We start from the raw sequence: 13,797 nt of genomic DNA on the forward strand, positions 1-13,797 counted from the left end.
TTAAATAAGAGAGAGTTATATTAATAAAAAGATTTTAAAATTTAAAAATAATCTTAATATAGTAAAAGATTTAATTTTTATATATAAAAGATTTAGATAATAACTAATTTAATTAATTAAATTATTAAAGCGCTTAAATTAGATTTTAATTTTATATTAATATCTAATAAAATTAATTTAATAATTTTAAGATATTAATATATATTTTTATTAATATAGCTAGCGATTAGAATATTAATTAAATAAATTTAATTTTTAATTTTAATAATTAAAATAATAATAATAAATAAATATTAATATTAAAGTAAATAAAGTATATATTATATTAAGTAGAAAAGCGTTAATAGCTAAACTAATTAGAGTTTTAAATTAATAAAATTAAATATTAATTCTATATTAGCGTTATTATATATTCTTAAATATATAACTACTAATTATAATATTAATTAGAAAAAATTAATCTCTAATTTAAAATATCGAGAATAATATAGTAATATATTATTAAAGCGATATAAATTTCTATTATAGCGAGAAGATAGAATTTATATATTAAATATTAATCTTATTTTATTTATTTATATATCTCTTTTAATTTCTCTTTAAATATCTTAATTTTAAAATATCATTTAAATCTTTATTTAATATAAACTCGACTTTTTTAATTAATAATATTTAATATAAGATATTAATAAATATATTTCGACGTAAAAATAATAATAAATCTTACTTTCTTTTTAATATTAATAATAAAAAATAATAAATATAATAATAAATAAAGATAGTATAGATTATATAAAATTAATCTAAATCTAATAGCGATTATTAATCTATTTATTAAGGCTTAGAAATTAAAAAATCCTAGAAATAAATATAATTTAACGAATATATGCTTGTCGATTTCGAGAAGCTATATATTATTTATTATTACTATAATAAAATTCTAATTTACTTATTTATAAATTATAAAATAAGTAATATAATAATATATATTAAGTCTAAGAAATATATTAAGAAATCTAATTTAAGTAGTTTATAATAAATAAATCTAATTAATAATTATAAAAATTAGATATATTTCTAAGTTAGATAATATAAATTATTAATAAATAAAATAATAAATAAAATATCTAGTTTACTATTTACTCTAGAAAAGATAATATTAAAATTCTCTTATAATACTAGAAGACTAAAAGTTTATACGCGAAAACTTCTTAAAATAATTTCGTCGCTAAATTATAAATACTAGTATTCTATTTATAATTATTAATAATTCTAAAATACTATAACTTTTACGCTATCTCGATCTTAATATATAATTAAAATTAATATCTATTATAAAGAATTGATTAATAAAAAAAGCTATAAAGCTAGAGATAAGATTATTAAAAAATTTATTAATCGATAATATTAAAGTCTCTTTAATTTTAGATTATTAATTATTTTATAATTATTAATTATTTATAATAATTCTAATCTTTTTTATTAATATTAATTAGTAATAGTATAAGATTCTTATAAACTTTAAATATATCGAAGATAAATATATTAATTAAAAACTTATAAGTATTATTAATTTAATTCTTATAGAATATAAGATTTAAATTTATATATTTAAATTTATAATTAATAACGCTAATAATAATAATATACTCTTCGAAGATTTAATTATTTATCTTTTTATTTTCGTAATAAATAACTCGCTTAATATTAAAGAATTTAAATTAAATTATTTATAATATATTCTCTATATAATATATATTATTTAATTAATCTTAAAAATATTTCTAAATAATATTAAAGTTATTTTAATAAATAAGAAATTTTAAAAAAGCTAAAGTAATAAAGAAGATAAAAATTAAGTTTAAATAAATATAATTAATTTATTAATAACTCTAATAAAAATATAATATTTCTTATTATTATTCTAATTATTATATTATTAATTATATTAAAATTTAAAAAATCGCTATATATATTAATACTAGCGACTAATATAAAAAGATCTTTTTTATTTTATAAATTAAATAAGTTTAAGATAAAAATATTTTAGTATTAGATGAATATTAATCTTTTAAAAAAAAGTAATATTATTAAAAATATTCTTTTAAGTTTTTTTAAAATATTAAGATTCGCTAGAATTTAATTTATTAGATATTAATTCGCGCTTTACTTCTTTATATTAATATTATATACTTCTTAAAAAATAGATTAATTATCTATTTAAAATTAAATAATAAAAAATAATTATAAATAAAAATTATAATCTAGATATCTAAATAATTTTCGATTAATTTCTAATAGATTTAATATTTAATTTAGCTTATTAAATCTTTTTATAAATTTATAAAATTAATAAATAGAGAAAAGAAGATTATAATTTATTATATCTTTAATATCTATAATTATTTATTTAATTATATAGATAAAGAGCTCGAAAAATTAAGAAGAAAGAGAGTTTCTTAAAAAAAAGAACTTCTTAAAATTTTTAAGGCGGTTTATAAGAAATTAACTATCTACTATAATCGAATTTAATTAAATTTAAACTATCTATATAAATAAGCTATACTTTTATATTTAAATTATAATAATATAAAATTAAAAAGATTAAATTAAAAAATTAATATTAGAAAGAAATTATAGATAAAGATCTATTAAAAAGCGCTTAAAAAGATATTTTAAAATTATTAAAATATTAATATAAGTAATTAATTATAAAGAGCTAAGCGAATAAATTAATTAAATAAAAATACGCTTAATTAAGCGATAAAATTCGAGATTAAGAATTTAGATAATAAGAATAAATATAATTAGCTTTAGTAATATAGAAGAAATAATAAGTCTTCTAATTATTATTCTAATTATAATCTTACTTCTAATCTTTATAAAGCTTCTTTTAATAATCTAATAAATCTTTTAATTCTAGAGTAATAAAAGAAATTAAAATCTAAATACGTTATAATCGCTCGAATAACTTATAATATTCTTTATTCTCTCGCGAAGGCTATTATATATAAGCGATACTTTTTAATAATTAAAAGATATTATAATACTTAGAAGTATTATTTATTAATAATATTTTATACTCTAATAATAATTCTTTATATAAAATATCGAGAAAATAAGTTTAAATAGACTAAATTTAATCTTAAAGAAAATTTTAGTATATTAAATTAGACTAAAAGAATTAATAGTACTTTATATAAAACTTAGTTAACGTTTATAATAATTATATTAATAAAGATAACGAGCTTATAAAAAGTACTTCGATAAGTCTAATATTTATAAATTTATTAAGATATATTATTAATACTCTATAATATATAGAGAGATAATTAATAAATTTATAATTAGAGAGAGTTAGTAATAATAGATTTAATCTTAATAAAGAGATTTAAAATAATTTAGAAAGTAAATTTATTTATAAATAGTTAATAAGTTTAATTAGATCGAGATAGAGTAGAATAGAAGAGTAAGATAAAATTCGAGAGAAGAATAAATATAAAGTTTATTAAGCTTATTTAACGCGTTAAGATAAATATATAAATAAAGATAATTATAGAATTTTATTCTTATAATATTTAAAGATTTAAAATTTAGAATATTCTTTTATATTATAATTTTAAGAAGAAGAATAGAGACGCTTATAGTTTTAATTATTATTCTAATTATTACTATTAATAAAAAGATAAATAGCTATATTAAATTACTCTTTATATTCCCTCTCTCTTAATAAAGAAGAATAAATATATTCTATATATCTTAGTCGAATTATTCTATAAATATAGAAATCTTAATCGAGATATTTTATATATATATTATATTATAATATAATCTTATAGATATATTATATCGTAAGATATATCGCTAAGATCTCGAATTTATATTAGAAAAATAATATAATATTCGACTCTACTTATATTATACTCGAGTACGATATAATATTACTTAATATAAAATATTTTATAAGATATATCATATCTTTTCGACTAGTATTAATAATAAGATTACTATATTATTCTATTATAAGTTTAAATTAATAAATTTAATTTATAATCTATTTTTTTAATTAGAATTATTATTAAGAAATAGTTTTTAATATTATATAATATTAATATAATATAAAGTTATTTCATTAATCTATATAGTCTATAGATATATATATACGAAGAGAGATACGCTAAGATTTAATTAGAAAGATATATTAAGTATAAAGAATTAATTCGTAATAATTGTTTATAAAAAATAGAGAAAGACTATATTCTTATAATAAGAAGTATCGAAATATTAAAAAGAAATAAAGATAATATATTAATTAGTAATGTGAATCCTATAATATCTTCTATCGTAGTAAAATCTTTCGAATAATAAAATAGCTGTAGATATCGAATGATTTTAATTCGTTTAAATATATATTATTCGATATTTCTTCTATAGAGATTTAATTAATTATAATCGTTATAGTAGATTCTTCTCTTATAATATTATTATAGTAATATATTATATTAATATAGTAGAGATAATAAACTAAGTTATAGTAATATTCTTCGCTTATTAAGTAATAATTTAATATGAAATCGTAGAGAGTATATAACGTGAGATCTTAAAGAGTTAAGCTATGTTCTTAACGATAGTAACCTTATTACCGCTTAATTTCTCCGCAGTATTCTCCGTAGTATTCTCCGTAGTATTCTCCGTATTTGCCTATTATAGTTCCTTCTATTACTTCTTCTCTTATAGAGTACGAGTAAAGGTCTATAAATTAAATTCATAATTATTTTATTTGATTAGGGCTATCGAGTTAATTTAATAAGCGATCTTTGATAAGCGATCTTTGGTGAACGATATTTGAATTCCTTGCGCTTTAACAATTATAAGACTAAATTTAGATACTCTTTTTTTATCTCAAAGCCCATATTTCGTTCTATAATTTAAAAAAAAAAATCTCCAAAATTTAATAGAAAACAAAAAAGTTATTCTATGTATTAATAACGTACACCTATTTTTTTGATGAGGGAGACGCGGGAGGGGGAGATTTTGATGGTTGCGGACGCTAATTTATTTACCCGCGATAACTTAGTCGATCTAGCTAAAAAGCGTATGAAGGTCGATATCAAAAGTTCTAAACAGCGCTAAAATACTTGGCACTCTTGATATTCTTGGTACTTTCTATATAATTACATTTATTTAACGATAATGCTTTATATAATTATATATATACTTATTAGCTCGCTCGGCGGAGTCGTATAATCGTATATTACCTTTCTTACGATTTTTTCTATACTCGTTATTATCTTTAAGACGTATTATCTTTATAATATATCTCGATATTCGCTCTATTTACTTCTAAATTCTCTTTTAAATAAGCTCGTAATTTTAATAATATAGTTATTATCTTTCGACTTTCTTATAAGTTTTTAATAGGTCTTTTTAAATAGTATAACGTTTTATTTATAATTAATAAGACTTAATTATATTAAGATTCGAAGAGTTATCGTATTAGACTATTTTAACGATATTAAATTTAAGTCTTATTATTATAATTAATACTCTAAGTATTAGATATATTAATAAAAGATAATTAAGATAGAGAATAGTAAAAAGATTTCTATCTATTATACTACATAAACGAGACTTATATACTAAAAGTCTTTATACTCTTCTTTTATTCTTCTACGCTATAATTAATACTTTAATATTATCGCTATTATATATTCTATTAATATCGCTATTATATATATACTTCGCATATATATACTTCGTATATATGCACTTCGTATATATATACTACGTCGCTATTATATAGAGTACTAGTACTTATTAAAATAAAGAATAATAATACTATTTATGAAATTTATAAGTATATTAAGCACTTAGTTCTACCTAAATCCTTATCTTAATATATCTAGAACTTTTAATATCGATCTCCGTATAGAATCCGAATTTATAATTGACTGCACATATAAATTCAAGGTTTTTAAGCTTAGCTCTATCTTATTCTTTTATATATACTAATTAAACTAAGTAGCTAGCTGAGTAACGAAATAATAGATTAAGTTATAGTAGTATTCTCCGCTTACTAAGTAATAATTTAATATGAAACCGCTTCGCTTACTAAGTAATAATTTGATATGAAATCGTAAAGAGTATATAACGTGGGATCTTGAAGAGCTGAGCCGTATTCTTGACGATAATAGTCTTATTATCGCTTAGTTTCTTCGCAGTGTTCTTTATAGTATTCTCCATAGTATTCTCCGTAGTATTCTCCGCATTTATCTATTATACTTTCTTCTTTTATTTCTTCTCTTATAGAGTATTAGACTAAGTGGCTAGTTAAGTAACTAACTAAGTAAATAATTAAGTAGAGAGTTTTAGATTACTTTTTTTAGATGTAAATTTTTCAGATCGTGGGAATTTCAGCGATTTACTATTAACTATTAATGATAAATCGCTTATTTTCCTACGATTTAAAAAAAATTTACGCTATTTATTAATGCTACTCTAAGATAGTATTAATAAAGAAAATCGGCCTATTTAATAAATTTCTTATATCGATATTCTATATCTCTTAATAAGTCTATTTAATTAAAAGGCCTTTCTTCTTATTACTACTACTATTTATCTTTTATTACTATTATCTCTTATTACTATTATCTTTTATACGTCTATATCTTTTCTATCGTCCTTTCTATCGTCCTTTCTACTACGTCGTCGCGAATCCTCTCTTCTCTTCTCTTAATAACGCGAAAGAAAGCTCTTACGGATAAGTTAGAATTAGAATTAATTTCTAAGAATTAGATACGAGAAAGATTATACGATTTTCTTAAATAATAATTAAGCGAATTTATTATAAATTTATTAAAGAAGCCTATTTAATAGTGGGGGTATTTATTAATTTAAATTAATTTATTTCGTTATAGCTAAAAGTTTAAATATTTCACGATTTTATAGTAAAAAAAAAAGTAGTTTAAAACTCTCTAGTAACTAGCTAAGTAATTAACTAATAATTTAACTAAGTAAATTATTAAGCTAATAGAGTAGATAGTATTAATTAAGCGACTAATTAAATATCGCTAACTTAAGAGAAGTATATAGAGAAGAATAATAGCTATAAATTCGTTTAGACTCTTTTTAAGAGCTTTTTAACGCGTTTATAAGTAATAGTAGATAGCTATTAAACTCGCTTACGATCTCGATTATTAATAATAAAGACGTTAATAAGAGATTTAAAAGATAGACGAAAGAGATATATATCTTAGATACTTAAGAAGTATCGAGAGTAAATATATTTATAATTAATAGATTAATAGAATTATAGAATAAATATAATAAATAGATAATAGAATTATTATTCGATCTCGAACGCGTTTAATATAACTATAATATTTAAATATTAGTTTAATCTATTAATAGTAGACTAAACTTTATTATTTTTATAGCGTTAGAAAGCGTAAAGCGAGCTCTATAATTTAAGAAATTATAAAGTAATTATATATATTATAAGCTAAGTACTTTAAAGTATAAAACTTCTATATATAAATTTTTAATAAGAAAGACGCGAGAGAGTTATCGAGCTAATTTAGTCGATCTAATTAAAGAGCGTAGTAAACTCGAATTTATAATTAACTATATATATAAATTTAAGATTTTTAAGCTTAACTCTATCTTATTAATATATACAAGTAAAGACCTATGAATTAAATTTATAAAGTTGGATTTTTCTAAGTTAAATCGAATTTTAGCCCTAGCCCTAAGTTAAATCGAACTCTAATCGCTTGCTATGCGTTTTTAACCTATATATAAATATATATATACGAAGAGAGGCGCGCTAAGGCCTAATTAGGAAGGTATATTAAGTGTAAAGAATTAATCTATAATAATTATCTATAAAAAATAGAGAAAGGCTACGTTCTTATGGTAAGAAGTATCGAAATATCGAAAAGAAATGGAGATAACGTGTTAATTAGTGATATGAATTCTATAATATCTTTTGCCGTAGTGAAATTTTTCGAATAATGAAATAGCTGTAGATATCGAATGATTTTAATTTGTCTAAATATGTATCGTTTGATATTTCTTTTATAGAGGCCCAATTGATTGTAATAATAGATCCTCCTCTTGTGATGTTATTATAGTAATGTATTATATTAATATAATAGGGATAATAGGCTAAGTTGTAATGATATTCTCCACTTACTGAGTGATGATTTGATGTGGAACCGTGGAGAGTATATAATGTGGGAACTTGAAGAGCTGAGCCGTGTTCTTAACGATGATGGCCTTGTTGCCGCTTGGTTTCTCTGTAGTGTTCTCCGCATTTGTCTGTTATAGTTTCTTCTCTTGCTTCTTAATGTAGTGGGGATGATAGGCTAAGTTGTAGTGGTGTTCTTCGCTTGCTGAGTGATGATTTAATGTGGAATGGCTAAGTTATAGTAGTGTTCTCCGCTTGCTGAGTGATGATTTGATGTGGAACCGTGGAGAGCATATGACGTGGGATCTTGGAGAGCTAAGCCGTGTTCTTGACGATGGTAATCTTATTATCGCTTAATTTCTCCGCAATATTCTCCGCAGTGTTCTCCGCAGTGTTCTCCGCATTTGCCTATTATAGTTTTTTCTCTTGCGATGTTATTAATGTAGTAGGGATAATAGGTTAAGTTATGATGGTGTTCTCCGCTTGCTAAGTGATGATTTGATATGGAATCGTAGAGAGTATATAACGTGGGATCTTGGAGAGCTGAGCCGTGTTCTTGACGATAGTAGCCTTATTGCCACTTAATTTCTCCGTAGTATTCTCCGTAGTATTCTCCGCATTTGCTTGCTATAGTAACTTCTCTTATATTAATTAAATAAATTAATATGAGATCGTAGAGAGTAGATCTATTATATTACTACTACTATTAACTATATTCATAATATTCTTTATAATATTCTTCGTATTCGTTTATTATAGTCTCTTCTCTTATTTAATTAAGTACTTTAGCTAAGTAATTAACTAAGTAATTAATTAAGTAAATAACTAAGTAACTAACTAACGATTTAATTAAGTAAATTACTAAGCTAATAGAATAGATAGTATTAATTAAGTGGTTACTCGAGTATCACTAGCTTAAAAGAAGTATATAGAAGAAGACGAAGACGATAGCTATAAATTCGTTTAGACTCTTTTTAACTTTCTAACGCGTTTATAAGTAATAGTAAATAGCTATTAAACTCTCTTATAGTCTCGATTATTAGTAGTAGCGAAATCGTCGAGAAATAGTCTAAAGGCGTTAGTAGAGGCTTAAAGAGGCGGGTAAAAGAAGTATATATACCTAAAGCATTTAATAACATTTCCGCGAGGGTATCGAGAACGAATATATTTATATTAATAAATTGATAGAATAGTAAAAGAAGAATAATTACATAAATAAATAGGTAGAAGAATTATTATTAAATCCCGAACGCGTTTAATATAATTATCATATTTGAATATCTATTTAATCTATTAATAGTAGATTAAACTTTATAATTTTTATAGCGTTAGAAAGCGTAAAGCGAGCTTTACAATTTAAGAAATTATAAAGTAACTATATATATCGTAAACTAAGTACTTTAAAGTATAAAACTTCTATATATAAATTTTTAATAAGAGAGACGTAAGAGGGCTATCGAGCTAATTTAGTCGGTTTAATTAAAGAGCGTAATAAACTCGAATTTATAATTAACTATATATATAAATTTAAGATTTTCTAATTTAGCTCTATCTTATTCTTTTATATATACTAATATATAAAAGAATAAGATAGAACTAAACTAGAAAACCTTGAATTTATATATATAGCTAATTATTAATTCGTTAGGTCTACGCTTTTTAATTAAATACCGCGAGTAAATAAATTAACATTCGTAATTATCAAAATCTCACCCTCTCATATCTCTCTTATTAAAAAAATAGGTGTATATTATTAACATATAGAATTACTTTTTTGTTTTCTATTAAAATTTTAAGATTTTTTTTTAAATTTTAAAGCGCTATTTATGCTTTCCGAATTTTTAAGAATTATAAAATTTAATCTTATAATTATCAAAGCGCAAGGAATTCAAATATCGCTTATCAAAGTTCGCTTATTAAAGATCGCTTACCTACTTACTCGATAGTCCTAATTAAAAAAATAACTATAAATTTAATTCATGGGCCTTTACTTATACTAATATAAAAGAATAAGATAGGACTGAACTAGAAAACCTTGAATTTGTATGTGCAGCCAATCATAAATTCGTCAGGTCTACGCTTTTTGGTTAGACACCGCGGGTAAATAAATTAGCGTCCGCAACCATCAAAAATCTACAAAAATCTATGTGCAGAAGTCTTCCCCTCTGAAATAACCAGCTCCCTACAGATACTGTTACTTTATAATTTCGTAAATTATAGAGCTCAGTATACGCTTTCTAACGCTGTAAAAATAATGAAGTTTAGCCTACTATTGGTGGGTTAAACTAACATTCAAATATTGTAATCACACCAAACGCGTCCGGTAATAATCCTTCCACCTGTTTATGTAACTATTATTCTTCCACCACTCTACCAATTCTACCAATTCCATCAAAATGAATACAATCGTCCTCGGTACCCCTCGCGGAAACGTTACTAAACGCTTCAGGCACGTATACCCCTTCTACCCCCCTTTTAGAGCCCCTACTAACGCCTTTAGGCCGTCCCTCGACAAATCCGCTACTACTAGTAATCGAGGCCGCAAGTGAGCTTAATAGCTACTTACTACTACTTATAAACGCGTTAGAAAACCCTCAAAAAGAGCCCGAACGGATTCACAGCCATCGTCCTCCCCTACATACTACTCGACCAGCCGCTTAGTCAATACTACCTACCCTATCAGCTCAGTAATCCACTCAATTAGATCGTCAGCCAGTCACTCAGTCATCCACTCAGTCAGCCACTCAGTCTGATACTCTACAAGAGAAGAAGTAAGAGGAGGAACTACAATAGGCAAATGCGGAGAACACTGCGGAGAACACTACGGAGAACACTGCGGAGAAACCAAGCGGCAACAAGGCCACCATCGTCAAGAACACGGCTCAGCTCTCCAAGATCCCACGTCATATGCTCTCCACGGTTCCACATCAAATCATCACTCAGCAAGCGGAGAACACCACTGCAACTTAGCCTGTCATCCCCACTACATTAAGGAGTAAGAGGAGGAACTACAACAGGCAAATGCGGAGAATACTGCGGAGAATACTGCGGAGAACACTATGGAGAACACTGCGGAGAAACCAAGCGGCAACAAGGCCCCCAGCACCAAGAACACGGCTCAGCTCTCCAAGATCCCACGTCGTATGCTCTCCACGGTTCTACATCAAATCATCACTCAGCAAGCGGAGAACACCACTACAACTTAGCCTATCATCCCCACTACATTAAGAAGTAAGAGGAGGAACTATAACAGGTAAATACGGAGAACACTGCGGAGAACACTATGGAGAACACTGCGGAGAAACTAAGCGGCAACAAGGCCACCATCGTCAAGAACACGGCTCAGCTCTCCAAGATCCCACGTCATATACTCTCCACGGTTCCACATCAAATCATTACTTCGAAACGATGCATATTTAGACGAATTGAAACCGTCCGATATCTACAGCTATTTCATTATTCGAAAAATTTCACTACGGCAGAAGATATTATGGGATTCACACCACTAATTAGCACGTTGTCTCCATTTCTTTCCGGTATTTCGATACTTCTTGCCATAAGAACATGGCCTTTCTCTGTTTTTTATAGGCAATTATTACGGATCAATCCTCCACACTCGATACACCTTCCTAATTAGGCCTTAGCGCGCCTCTCTCCGCACATATGTGCCTGTATACCACATAGATTAAATCAATTTTGTAGTGATGGAAGTAGGTCAAAAACGCACAGCAAGCGATCAGAGTTCGATTTGACTTAGAAAAATCCAACTCCATGAATTTAATTTATAGGCCTTTACTCATATATTAATAAAAGAATAAGATAGAGTTAAGCTTAAAAATCTTAAATTTATATATATAACTAATTATTAATTCGAATTCGCTACGCTCTTTAGTTAGATCGACTAAATTATCGCGAATAAATAAATTAACGTTCGCAATTATTAAAATCTCGCTCTTTTACGCCTCCCTTATTAAAAAAATAGATATATATTATTAATATATAGAATTACTTTTTTATTTTCTATTAAAATTTTAAGATTTTTTTTTAAATTTTAAAGCGCTATTTATGCTTTCCGAATTTTTAAGAATTTTAAAATTTAGTCTTATAATTATTAAAGCGCAAGGAATTCAAATATCGCTTATCAAAGTTCGCTCACCAAAGATCGCTCATCAAAGATCGCTCACCTACTTACTCGATAGCCCTAATTAAAAAAATGATTATAAATTTAATTCATAGGCCTTTACTCGTTCTATTATATATATTATTCTAACACATAGTATTAAGATCTTATTTCTATTAGACATGCTATCGCATACTAGAATTTTGTCTAACTTTGAAATCTATTGACGAAGGGAGGTCTCTAGGGTTCGCTATGTAACCCGTCGAAACCTCACCTCGCTTCGGGGTCGAGGTGGGCTCTCAAGTCCCCAACTTACCGCAACCCGCGATAGATCTGAGAGTAAATTTCTTCCACGCGACCGCGTTGGTCCACCGAGTCCGTTCAATCAGCCCTCAAAGCCATTACGGTGCCTCAAAATCAACTCTCTAGGCAGTCTCTGGCGGTATGTGAATGTGCATGGAGCATTTTCCTTTTACCTATTCGGTTTCGAACATTTGCAGCTAGCAATGCTACGCCACTACCTCGGCCCCGGCTACGGCATCTGCACCGATGAATTGTCCCATCTGCAAGTCAACGAGTCTAGCGAGAGCGAGCCAAGGGGGCGAAGAACGACACTCTTATCAGTGGAGGCTCGGGTGTGCGCCGAGCCGGCTCGACTGTGTCTTCGACTTCAGAGCTGGGCCGTACTGTATACGAGAGTTTCAGATTTGGCGCTTGAGAGAATAGAGTGTGTCTGGGTTTGTTAACATTTCGTAGCGGAAGAGGATGAAATGTTTTAACTGATCGAGTCGAGCTTGGATGAATATCGTACGAAATCGAAGAGGCCGCGAGAATCAAAGCGTTATAGGTGTCGCCGCTGCAATTTTGTCTTTTAACTTGAAGTCTTAGATACTGGCAGTGATGGCCCAGCAATTGTTATTACAAAGTGGTTGGATCTAGGATCAGGCTTGACACCAATGGATCCGAAATGGAGGGTCCTCACAGCTCGGTTCCCAGACCGCGAGAACGGGAATGACCACGCAAGCGAGGCTGAAAGATGTAGACTGGGCTTTGAAAAAGAGGAGGGACCAACGCAACAGGCCATCACTCTTCGCAATGCGTCATACTTAAGTGGCCAGCGATACAAGGGTACAATGAAAAAGTGTTTCTGCGGAGAATGGTTTTTTGCAAGCTGATCGGCGCGTGTACTGGTATCATTTCTCAGACATACTGTTGCTGTCTCTGGTTTTCCTGGGATTGATGTTATGTGCAGTGATCGGCTGGCAGAGTTCCTACAAAATTTGATAGTCCGCATGCTGTGAGAATCAAGGCTATTAAGTGCGCATGATTCCAGTCTACACAGCAGTCCTTGACCTGTAGAGTACGAACGTTTTCTCGGTCATGCCGAAGCCGCCGGTCGAATTTTCCTCAAGACCACGAGCCGCGTTCAGCGCGCGGTCGACTCTGGTGTCTGCCGGCCCAGTTTCCCTACGCCGCTGCAGAATCTGCC

This window comes from Letharia lupina (genome assembly GCF_014066315.1).
Source record: "Letharia lupina isolate WasteWater1 chromosome Unknown contig_6, whole genome shotgun sequence".
NCBI classification, from domain to species: domain Eukaryota; kingdom Fungi; phylum Ascomycota; class Lecanoromycetes; order Lecanorales; family Parmeliaceae; genus Letharia; species Letharia lupina.